Raw genomic sequence first — 13,172 nt, forward strand, 5'->3', positions numbered from 1 at the left:
TCAAAAAAGATGTAGTGGAATTAGACGAGGTACAGCAAAGGGCGACGAAAATGATAATGGGGATGGGACAACTTCCCTATGAGGAAAGGCTAAAAGCGGCTAGGGCTCTTCAACCTAGAGAAAAGACGGGTAAGGGGAGATATGATAGAGGTCTATAAAATAATGAGTTGAGTGGAACGGGTAGACATGAATCACTTGTTTACTTTTTCCAAAAATACTAAGACTAGGGGGCAAGCAATGAAGCTACAAAAGTAGTAAATTTAAAATGAATCAGAGAAAATATTTCTTCACTCAACGTGTAATTAAACTCTGTTAAAAGAAAAGTCCATAAGAAATTATTAAGATGGACTTGCGGAAAATCCAGTTTGTATTGTACTGTTTTGGGATCTTGCCTGGTACTTGTAACCTGGATTGACCACAATTGGAAACAGGATGCTGGGCTTGATGGACCTTCAGTCTGTCCCAGCATGGCAACACTTATGTTCTTATTTTAGGATATGAAAAACGAACTATTCAACTCCCACACCCCCAGATCTAGGGAGTGCCTACTGAGAAAGTCCACTCAAACACTGTCTATGCCCATTATGTGAGCAGGTGATAGCACTGCCAGATAGGTTGGATTTGTCCTAAGTGGAATGCTATCTTCAGAATCACCGCTGCACTCCTGGTCTTACCTTGCCTGCTGAGGTATACCACTTATCAAATTGTCTGATGGCACCCTAAACACCTTTCCTTGAAGAGTGGCTGGAAATTAGCGCTAAAGTGGCAAAGAGACCTGACTTCCAGATGATTGATATTCCATGAGGTCTCCTGCAGAGGCCAGTGTCCCATATCATGTATCATGTTACCAAAAATATGGGTGCACCAGCCCACCAGACTGCATCCAAGTTAAGTGCCAACCAGTCTGGGGGAGGGAGGTGGTGGTCCGTGGGAACCCTCATGAAAAGATGGTCTGGAGAGTCTCACCATGCCAGATGTGGCTTGAAGTTCCTGCTGGCCAGGATCCAAACCTTGAATTGCTAGGACTTTGGAGACCAGCTGACAAATGCACCCACTCTCATCCAGGGCACTACTTTTAGCATCACTGCAATGGAGCCCAGGGGCTGCAGATAAACCCAAACCCGGGGTACCTACAGAGCACAGGAAGACTTTCCTTACACTCAGCACCCAGATCTTCAGCATATGATCCTGAGTTAGCAATAGCCTACGCACACTTGGGTGTCGAAAAGAACTCTGAGGTACTCTAACATCTCAGAGGTTACTATCTGACTCTTACAGTTTAATACCCAGACCAGGTGCTTGAGCAGCCAGACCACCTGAGAGGTCGCCAGCCAAAACTCCAACAAAGAACTGGCTTGGATCAACTAATCATCTAAGTAAAGATGGGCACGAACACCATGCTTGCACAGGCAGGCTACCACACCAAATGAGAATGGTCAAATCTGGAAGAGCAGACCTAGAACACAAAAATCAGAGAAACCATTTGTGCTTGGCTCTGTTGACAATGTAAAAGCAGGCTTCAGAGAACTAGATGTGTCAGAACTCCCCTGGTCTGACTGCTGCAAGCACCATTAGTAAGATTTCCATGCAAAAAGTGGAAAATCTAAAGCAAGACAGTGCCTCTTTTCAAATCCAGAAGAGGTTGAAAGGAGCACCTCTTCTTGATCACCAGAAAATAAATGTAATAGCAGCCTCTACCCATCTTGACTTGAATCAGGCTTCAACACTCCTAACTGAAACAATCATAAAGTGGAGACAACCACTCATGCCTTGAAGAGAATTACAGGAAGAAAACCAAAGAGGTGTTGGAAACCGGCTCTGCAAATTCCAAGGCACAGCCCAGAAGGAATACCTCCAGAATCCGCTGGTCTGACGTGATACGGATGCACTCCTGGTAAAACAGAATGAGATGACTGCCCCCACCCTCCTCCCTCCAATACACATACACCTGACTCTTCCTGGAAATCATCATTGGGAATCCTTTGAAGTGCTGCTGAGGAGGATCCGATCCTTGTCTTCTAGGGCCCTGAAAAGAGAAACATCCTCTGACATGACTCCAAGGCAGAGGAGGCTTTCCTATTCTGCCAATATAAATCTAGAAAAGGCCCTTGGTTCTGTCCTCAGGAAGGTGCTGTGAGCATGCCTCCTCAGAATCTTTTCCAATCCTCACTGAACAAGCGACCTTGAAAGGCCAACTTACTCAAGCGGAAGTTGGAGGCTGCATATGTCAACCAATGCCATAGCTGAAGCCATCTACACACCACCACAGCTTGCCACTGAGCAAGAACAAATACAAACAAGGTCATAAAGCATCTATCAGAAAGGCCTCCTCCAACTTCAACCTTACCACCTCCAGCAAGTGAGTGAATGCTGTATCCACCGTAGAATTGCCGTGGCACACAGCTGGCATAGCAGAAGCATTAAAGGTGTTCTGCTCCCATTTGCATGGAGGAAGAGAATTGGGCCATGTACTTGGACTACAAACCCCTGTAATACTGCAGTTCCCTGTGATAGGCTTTTTCAGAGCAAATGTCCAGTTCCCTGTGTCTTATGGGACTGTTTCTATTGGCTTTCCTTTTACTCTGTGCATGCTGGGCAAGTTCATTGGGACAGTAGAGTTAGTCTGCAACAAATCTCCTCTGTGAACTGAAACTGCATATGATGTATTTTGCTGTATGACCCCATTCAAAATACTGTGACTATCAAGATTTTACCAGTGTAAAAGTATAAACAGTATCATTACTCAGCGTGTTGCTGAATTAGTTCCAGCTTCTTTCTTGCATGGAGTGAGAGCTGGTGGAGAATAGACCCTCAGTTTGGAAGGCAAAAACTCTTGTCCAGCACATCTAAACTAAGTTATTTTTCCTTGTTTGACTACTGCATTAAAGAACACTTTGGTTCAAGATTTCTGAGTCTTCTCATAGTGATGTTCTATACTTTGATTTAAACTGCTTGTGGAGGAGTGGCCTAGTGGTTAGGGTGGTGGACTTTGGTCCTGGGGAACTGAGGAACTGAGTTCGATTCCCACTTCAGGCACAGGCAACTCCTTGTGACTCTGGGCAAGCCCATCAAGCCCAGTATCCTGTTTCCAACAGCAGTCAATCCAGGTCACAGGCACATGGAAAGATTCCAAAACAGTACATTTTATTCTGCTTATTCTAGAAATAAGCAGTGGATTTTCCCAAGTCCATTTTAATAATGGCTTATGGACTTTTCTTTTTGGAAGCTGTTCAAACTTTTCTTAAACCCTTCCAAGCTAACTGCTTTTACCACATTCTCTAGCAACAACTGCCAGAGTTTAATTACACATTGAGTGAAAAAAATAATTTCTCAGATTAGTTTTAAATTTACTACTTTGTAGCTTCATTGCGTGCCCCCCTAGTCCTAGTATTTTTGGAAACAAGTGATTCACATCTACCCGTTCAACTCCACTCATTATTTTATAGACCTCTATCATATATCCCCTCACCCGTCTTTTCTCCAAGCTGATGAGCTCTAGCCATTTCAGCCTTTTCTCATAGGGAACTTGTCCCATTCCCGTCATCATTTTCGTCGCCCTTCTCTGTACCTTTTCTATTCCACTATATCTTTTTTGAGATGCGGTGACCAGACTTGCACACAATATTCAAGGTGCGGTCGCACCACAGAGTAATACAAAGGCATTATAACATCCTCGTTTTTATTTTCCATTCCTTTTCTAATAATACCTAACATTCTATTTGCTTTCTTTGCCACCGCCACCACAGCAAACTGAGCAGAGGGTTTCAAAGTATCAACGATGACTCCTAGATCCTTTTCCTGGGAGGTGACTCCTAATGCGGAACCTTGTATCACGTAGCAATAGTTCAGGTTCCTCTTTCCCACATGCATCACTTTGCACTTGCATATATTAATCATCATCTGCCATAGAGGTTCTAGAGCTACACAAAAAGGTGCCAGAATATTGGGATTCATTCTCCCCTGCAGGATCTGTGGGAGGTTCTGTGCCTTTACTTGCGCCAGTCACCGTGGCTTGGCGTGTGAGATCTGTAGCATGCAGTCTTTCTCTCTGTGCTAAGCTAACTTCTGTATTTTTCCTCTTTTAGAAACTGGCAATATTCTTCTGACTAGTGCTTGACCAGATTTTCTTCTAGAACTGACTACACGTCTCCAATTATGAAGAATTCCTCTGCGCTTCTAGATCCTGACTCTGACACAGATAACCATCCAGAGATGACCGTTCTTGCAACCAACATTGTGTCTTCAGTTTATCAACCAGCTGATGAAAGATCTGACACCTATCACCACACTGTCATTAGAGATACAGAACTGCTTATCAGTGACAACTTGACACCACATGGGAACTTTGACACCCAACTCCCATGGAAGACAGCAAACTTCTTTAGCAGTGCCATAACTGAGCAAGTGATCCGCATACACCATGAACAGACATGACCTCCGTGGTTCCTGTCCACTCTAGAGACTTTTCCTCTCTTGTATATCTCTCATTTCAGTTGTCACTTGAATAACATAGAACTTGAAACGAGCAAGGAGTCGACATCCTTCAATATCCAGCTTTATTAATGGACACTGCATGCATATAATTTATTTGTTGTATTTGTATCCCACATTTTCCCACCTATTTGTAGGCCCAATGTGGCTTACATAGTGCAGTAGTGGCAGTCGCCAATACCAGCAAGAACAGATACAAAGTGAGGTTAAGACAGGTAATGATCAGAATTGATAGACATATTGGGTGTCAGGGGAAGAGTAGGTTAGGTCATGTCCAACATGAACATTTATATTGATGTATTGATATATTGCGGGGTTAGGCATTTAGGTTGAGTCATTAAGAGTATGCCTTTTTGAACAAGTCTTAAGGAGTTTCCGGAAGATTAGGTGGTCATATGTTGTTTTCATAGCGGTCAGAAGCGCGTTCCATCGTTGTGTGCTTATATAAGAGAAGCTGGATGCATAGGTTGACTTATATTTAAGTTCTCTGCAGCTTGGGTAGTGGAGATTTAGATATGCTCGAGTTGATTTTGTTGCGTTTCTGGTTGGTAGGTCTATAAGGTCTATCTTGTATCCCGGGGCATTGCCGTAGATGATCTTGTGAACCAGAGTGCATATTTTGAACGCAATACGTTCTTTGGGAGCCAGTGCAGTTTTTCTCATAAAGGTTTGGCGCTTTCGAATCTTATTTTCCGAACAGGAGCCTGGCTGCTGTGTTTTGAGCAGTTTAGCATTTCACTATGTTGATAGTTCGATAAATTAAACAGTGGTATCTACAAATGCCAGGCGGGGAGTGTCTGAATCATTTATATGGAGGCTGGGAATTGGGTCATACCCTTGAACTACAAGCCCCTGTAATCCTTTAGTTCCCTTGATAGGCTCTTTCAGAGAACATGTCCAACTCCCTTTATGGGACTCTTTCTACTGGCTTGTCATGTTCTCTATGTATGCTGGGCAAGTTGCCCACCCTTTCTCTATTGGGTCTATAGGGTTAGTCTGTAGAATATCTCCTCTATGAACTGAAACTGCCTATGCTGTATTTTGCTGTAAGACCCCCTTTCAGCTACTGTGACGCTATCAATATATATATATTTTTTTAATCATTTATAATTTTTCATTTTACAAGGGTCACTTGCAAACAGTAATACAGAGATGATTGCACATTAATACAATATAAGAAGAAAACAATCCCAACTAGATATATGGATTATATACAATCTTTCTCCTTCTTAGACCACAAAGTGAAGAAAAATAGGGAGAGTGAAATAAGACAAGGAGATCAATTAAACAGTAAACAGAAAAAAGAAAACATGGTATTAACCTGATTATCCCCAGATATTACTCATAGTAACATAGTAAATGACGGCAGAAAAAGACCTGCACGGTCCATCCAGTCTGCCCAACAAGATAACTCATATTTGCTGCTTTTTGTGTATACCCTACTTTGATTTGTACCTGTGCTCTTCAGGGCACAGACCGTATAAGTCTGCCCAGCACTATCCCTGCCACCCACCACCTGCCCCTCCTCCCAACCACCGGCTCTGGCACAGACCGTACAAGTCTGTCCAGCACTATCCCCACCTCCCAACCACAAGTCCCGCTGCCCACCACCGGCTCTGGCACAGACCGTACAAGTCTGTCCAGCACTATCCCTGCCTCCCAACCACCAGCCCCGCCTCCCGATCTTGACTAAGCTCCTGAGGATCCATTCCTTCGGCACAGGATTCCTTTATGCTTATCCCACGCATGTTTGAATTCCGTTACCGTTTTCATTTCCACCACCTCCCGCGGGAGGGCATTCCAAGCATCCACTACTCACTCCGTGAAAAAATACTTCCTGACATTTTTCTTGAGTCTGCCCCCCTTCAATCTCATTTCATGTCCTCTCGTTCTACCACCTTCCCATCTCCGGAAAAGGTTCGTTTGCGGATTAATACCTTTCAAATATTTGAACGTCTGTATCATATCACCCCTGTTTCTCCTTTCCTCCAGAGTATGCATGTTTAGTTCAGCAAGTCTCTCCTCATACGTCTTGTAACGCAAATCCCATACCATTCTCGTAGCTTTTCTTTGCACCGCTTCAATTCTTTTTACATCCTTAACAAGATACGGCCTCCAAAACTGAACACAATACTCCAGGTGGGGCATCACCAACGACTTATACAGGGGCACCAACACCCCCTTTCTTCTGCTGGTCACACCTCTCTCTATACAGCCTAACAACCTTCTAGCTACGGCCACTGCCTTGTCACACTGTTTCGTCGCCTTCAAATCCTCAGATACTATCACCCCAAGATCTCTTTCTCCACCCGTACCTATCAGACTCTCCCCGCCTAACACATACGTCTCCCGTGGATTTCTATTCCCTAAGTGCATCACTTTGCATTTCTTCGCATTGAATTTTAATTGCCAAACCTTAGACCATTCTTCTAGCTTCCTCAGATCCTTTTTCATGTTTTCCACTCCCTCCGTGGTGTCCACTCTGTTACAGATCTTAGTATCATCCGCAAATAGGCAAACTTTACCTTCTAACCCTTCGGCAATGTCACTCACAAATATATTGAACAGAATCGGCCCCAGCACCGATCCCTGAGGCACTCCACTACTCACCTTTCCTTCCTCCGAGCGAATTCCATTCACCACCACCCTCTGGCGTCTGTCCGTCAACCAGTTCCTAATCCAGTTCACCACTTCAGGTCCTATCTTCAGCCCCTCCAGTTTATTTAAGAGCCTCCTGTGGGGAACCGTGTCAAAAGCTTTGCTGAAATCTAAGTAGATTACGTCCATAGCTCGTCCCTGATTCAATTCTCCTGTCACCCAATCAAAGAACTCAATGAGATTCGTTTGGCACGATTTCCCTTTGGTAAAACCATGTTGTCTCGGATCTTGCAACTTATTGGCTTCCAGAAAATTCACTATCCTTTCCTTCAGCATCGCTTCCATTACTTTTCCAATAACTGAAGTGAGGCTTACCGGCCTGTAGTTTCCAGCTTCTTCCCTATCACCACTTTTGTGAAGAGGGACCACGTCCGCCGTTCTCCAATCCCTCGGAACCTTTCCCGTCTGCAAGGATATATTAAACAAATCTTTAAGAGGACCCGCCAAAACCTCTCTGAGCTCCCTCAATATCCTGGGGTGGATCCAGTCCGGTCCCATGGCTTTGTCCACCTTTAGCTTTTCAAGTTGTTGATACACACTTTCTTCCGTGAACGGTGCTGTATCCACTTCATTCTCAATTGTATTATTTCCAGTCCATCGCGGTCCTTCTCCAGGATTTTCCTCTGTGAAAACAGAACAAAAGTATCTATTTAGCAAATTTGCTTTTTCTTCATCATTTTCCACACAGCGGTTCGCAGTATCTTTTAGTATCACAATTCCCTTTTTAGTCATTCTCCTTTCACTAATATATCTGAAGAAATTTTTGTCACCCCTCCTTACATTTTTAGCCATTTGTTCTTCCGCTTGCGCTTTTGCCAGTCGTATCTCTCTCTTGGCTTCTTTCATTTTCATCCGGTAATCCTCCATGTGTTCCTTTTCTTGAGTTTTTCTGTATTTCTGGAACGCCAACTCTTTAGCCTTTATTTTCTCAACCACTTGCTTGGAGAACCATATCGGTTTCCTTTTTCTCTTGCTTTTATTTACTTTCCTTACATAAAGGTTTGTGGCCCTATTTATAGCTTCTTTCAGCCTGGACCACTGTCCTTCCACTTCTCGTATTTCCTCCCAGCCCATCATCTCCTTCCTCAGGTATTCCCCCATTTTACTAAAGTCAGCACGCTTGAAATCCAGGACTTTGAGTTTTGAGTGGCCGCTCTCCACTTTAGCTGTCATATCAAACCAAACCGTTTGATGGTCACTGCTGCCCAGGTAGGCACCCACTCGGATATTTGACACGCTATCCCCATTTGTGAGCACCAGATCCAGTATCGCTCCCTCCCTCGTGGGTTCCATCACCATTTGTCTGAGCAAAACACTTTGGAAAGCATCCACGATCCCTCTACTTCTTTCCGATTCCACAGAGGGAACCTTCCAATCTACATCCGGCAGATTGAAATCTCCCAGCAACAGCACCTCTCTCTTGCTTCCCAACTTTTGAATATCTGCGATCAGGTCTTTATCTAATTCCTCCAACTGTGTCGGAGGTCTATAGACAACACCCACGTGGACAGAGGTTCTATCATCTCTTTTTAAGGTGATCCATATTGCTTCTTCCTTTCCCCAGGTCCCTGTCATTTCAGTCGCAGTGATATCATTCCTCACATACAGAGCTACTCCGCCACCTTTACGACCCTCTCTATCCTTCCTAAATAGATTATAGCCTGGTATGTTTGCATCCCATTCATGGGATACATTATTCCACATTGATCATCTGGTTGGCTTCCTCAAGACCAAATACGGCGTATAGTCAATTCATTTCATTGAGAACATACTTATTGTCCAGGTCACTATCAATATTTTACCAGTGTAAAAGTAACAAGCAGCATCACTACTCAGTGTGTTGTTGAATTGCTTCCTGCTTCTCTCTTGCATGGAGAGAGAGTTGGTGGAGAATAGACTCTCAGTTTGCAAGGCAAAACTCTTCTCCTTGTTTGATTAATGCATTAAAGAAGATTTTGTTTCAAGAGTTCTATACCCTCATAGTGATGTTCTAATCTGGTTTAAAGTGCATGACAATCACCCAGTGAGAGGGCAGAACACAGCACACAACACAGCTGGCGCAGTTGAAGGGCATTATGCACTTAAATGACCTAACAGTTGTGGACCTTTGGGCCTAGTTTTGGCCGGGGGCGTGGCGCTATGTCTGTTCTCCAGGCTTCCTTGTACCCAATTCCTAGTCCCAGCAGTGCTGGATTTAGATCAAGGGAAAAAAATCTTTGAGGTTTTCTTAGATTCAAGAGCAGGTGGGAACTTCATAGACGAAGCTTCAAATTCCTACGCAGGATTTACCTAAGATCACTCCGGTCTCATCAGTATATGGAAATACTCAAGGACATCTTAAAAGCCCAGACAGTTCCTTTACACCTAAGCATGGGTGACCACAAGGAGCCATCACTCTTTAAGGCAACCAGACATTCATGAAGCCGATCAGCTTGAGTTGGTTTACCATGGCTACCGAAGCACAACCAGAATACAGACTGGAGTGATACCTGTCACCAACGTTGTTTGGACTCCATGATACTTGCCATCACGTTAGCCACTACTGGTTATTCTTAATGATTTGTCCCTGGCCAGAGGAGCTCTGGCCAAGTTATGCCTCGACCAGCAAGCAGAGACGTGTCCTCCTCGTCAGGAGAACAAGGATGCTGTGGATCACCTACTGGAAGGGAGGCTTCTTCGGAGTAAGGCTTGCTTGCTCGCTTTTAGCATCCAAGATCCAGGCCATGGCTGACTACAAGACTAGAGAGATCACCTTAAGGAACTTCCTCAACCTCCTTCTTCACTTACCGTGCCCAAAGAACTGAACCATGAACATAAGGTCCAGGACACCCCAGATTCCAGGGGGGGCTAGGGTTCTGAGGACAGCCCCTGGGAGTCTGCAAGCCATCGTCTTGTTCAGTGATTTACCAAGAGATTCCATCATATAGTCCCTCTCAAACCCAAGTCAGGACCGTTGAGAGGAGAGTCATTGGGAAAGAGGTACCGTCATGACTGCAGTCATGACCCGCACCCTGACTCACCTTTCCTGGTCAGCAGGCATTGAGCTTGGGCTCTACAGCCTATCTTTGGTGCTCCAGCCTGCCTCCCCTAGCTGTCACGGTCAGCCGCGCAGCTGTCTCTGCCCTTGGCTTCCCACACGTGTGCTAGACTATATTTTAAAGGGCCAGTGCCTGGAACACAACGGAACCCTCCTTTTGATGACATCAGAGCTGAGCCTTTTATAATGGTTCATGGGACTCTGCTTCAGTGCCTTTGCAAAAGGATCACTTGTTTGTCTTGTGGTAGTTGCAGCCTTGCCTCCACAGTCAGCCAAACCTCAGCCCCTGCCGAGCCTTCACTTCCAGTTCAGCTTTACTACTACTACTATTTAGCATTTCTATAGCGCTACAAGGCGTACGCAGCGCTGCACAAACATAGAAGAAAGACAGTCCCTGCTCAAAGAGCTTACAATCTAATAGCTTTGCCTCAGCTCCTACTGAATTTTCACTTCCAGTTCAGCTTTGCCTTAGCTCCTGTCTCTCCCGATCTAGCCTTGCCTTCAGTTTCAGCTAGTCTTGACTTTGGTCTACCTACTGTGCCTAACCTGGGTGACTTGCCTGCCACCAGCCGGGGCCCGGCTAACCAGGTAGCGCCAACGTGGCTATGGCCCACAGACTCACCTTTCTTGAATCATGACACTATCTTTTTCAGGTCTTACAAGCAGCAATTCCTAAGAGGGCTATAAAAGCTTTACAGGACAATATTCAGTTTATTTGGCAAGACAGAAAGCCTAGGTTTACATAAGCCAACTTGTACAGAGACACAAAAACAGGGAGCTTGGGCGTTTCCAACCTGTGGCTATATTACCATGCTGCCCATGCAAAAGTGGCAGTGGAATGGCATTAAAAAAAAATCAGCCTTATAAGCTATAGGTACACATAGAGCAGTGTCAGGTAGGGCCCATACCACTGAGTTATTTGTTATGGTTTCCCAAAAGATATCACTTGTAGAGGGACACCTCTCCAGTAATTCTCTATACTTTTAGGATATGGTATTCTATGAGAAGTAACAATGATTTTCAATTTGCTATACTCCAATTTGCTATAACTCTTTATTCCCTCCTGGGGTAGTATCACCTGTCTATAGAACATGGAGGAATTTTAGTTCTATAATGAAGATACACATTCCTTTTAGGGAAATGTCAAGAAACAATAATCTTCCCCAAAGTTATCATTATGCTTATTTATAATTGGTACAACTAGCATTCAAAAATTTTAAGGAACATTTGATTGGAGGAGTATACATTTTTAGAACTTTTTTTTGATGTTTGCACATATCCTCTTAGATCAAGTTGAATTGACTTTTGCTGGAGTTGGGCAATGGAACAATCTTTAACATTAGATGCAACTGCAATTTTTGCCAAGGACAATAATGTTAAAATAATATATTGTTGGTATCTGACTCTAGATCGCCTAAGCTGTTGGTACTCTCAGGGACATGCCATGAAGTCACTAAATAGTATATTTTAAGTCAGAGAAAATATTTTTTCATTCAATGCATAATTAAGCTCTAGAATTTGGTGGAAAAAGCGGCTAGCGTAGGTGGATTTAGAAAAGGTTTTGACAAGCTTCTGGAGGAAAAGTCCATAAACGGTTATAAAAATAAAGGTAGACTTGGGGAAAGTCACTACTTACCCCTGGAGGTAGCCAGCATGCAGCCTACATTTTGGGATTCTGCCAGGTACTTATGACCTGGATTGATCACTACTGAAAACAGGATACTTGGCTTGATAGACTTTTGATCTGAGCCAGTAAGGAAATTCTTATGTTCTTATAACAAGATGAAGAGTAGAAGCACTACACAGTTGAAGATGGCAAAGGAGCAATCATTTAGCTGGGGCCCAATATCTCTAAGCCAACCAGAGCAGAACAAGTCTAGTAGGGATTCTGGTGCCATAGCAACTGATGAAGAAGCTAGAGATCTGCAAGCATTATTTTCCTTATCATAACTATCAGGAATAAGAGAGAGAAACAATCCTATATCAATAAGTCACTCCATGTTGGTCCATTATCTGGAGGAAGAACCTTGGAAATCAAGGAGTAAGAATAAAGGGAAAAAGCAAAAAAAAAAAAACTATGTACAAACCTATACACATTGTTGCATAGATGATATCAGATGGATATCATCATAGTTATATGCTCTTAAGCAGGCTTTATTTATTGGCAAAAGAATTAAGATTTTTCCAGCTGTAACAAAAATTAGGAAAAAGAAGGAAGGTATTGGACATTACCGTGCACTAAGTGCCACATGGCTTATAGGTATAAACACAGCATTTAGTATGTACTAACTGCGTTAGTGAGCGCTAAGCTTTAGTAAATACAATTCCAAAGTATGAAATGCTTTATTTGCACAAAATTAATAAATATCTTATTAATGCTAAACAGATCACCTATAAATACAATTCCAAAGTATGAAATGCTTTATTTGCACAAAATTAATAAATATCTTATTAATGCTAAACAGATCACCAGATTAGACTCATTTAATGGTATCTGACAGTAGACTTCCATAGATACCATCTATGCAATAATGTCTAGGTTTGTACATAGTCTTTTTTTGCTTTTTCCCCAGTTATTCTTACTCCTTGATTTCCAGGGTTCTCCCTCCAGATAACGAACCAACATACTTACTGATGATATTATCTGTTAGTGGTCAGTTTCTGAACTGAAGTTTTTGAAGATGTAGTTGCAAAATAAATCTAGAGATATACGCTGATAAACTTTTATGAAATCTGGGCTAGCAAAAAAAAAAAAAAAAAAAACCCACATCCTATTACTATTGGAATACTTATTATGGCTACTTAAATTTCATTTTTTTAATTAGAAACACTTTTACAAGATATTTCAGAAGTTGCCAACTCAACCATAAATTACATGAGATACATATTAAATAAGTTGACATGAATAAATGCAGGTGCTTATTAGCTGATTTTGTGTTAAATGTTGGTTGTTTCAAACCCTTTAACAAATACTTAGCTAGAAATG

At 43.0% G+C, this 13,172-nt stretch overlaps 1 protein-coding gene across 1 annotated transcript in view; it reads right to left on the reverse strand.

Annotated features, from left to right (window-relative positions):
* LOC115459540 (pre-mRNA-processing factor 40 homolog A-like) overlaps positions 1-13,172 on the reverse strand; it is a gene marked incomplete at both ends in the record, with an annotated part of 52,467 nt that overhangs the window by 6,335 nt on the left and 32,960 nt on the right. The gene's annotated exons all lie outside the window — the stretch shown is intronic.

The sequence above is a fragment of the Microcaecilia unicolor genome, unplaced genomic scaffold (genome assembly GCF_901765095.1).
Source record: "Microcaecilia unicolor unplaced genomic scaffold, aMicUni1.1, whole genome shotgun sequence".
NCBI lineage: Eukaryota > Metazoa > Chordata > Amphibia > Gymnophiona > Siphonopidae > Microcaecilia > Microcaecilia unicolor.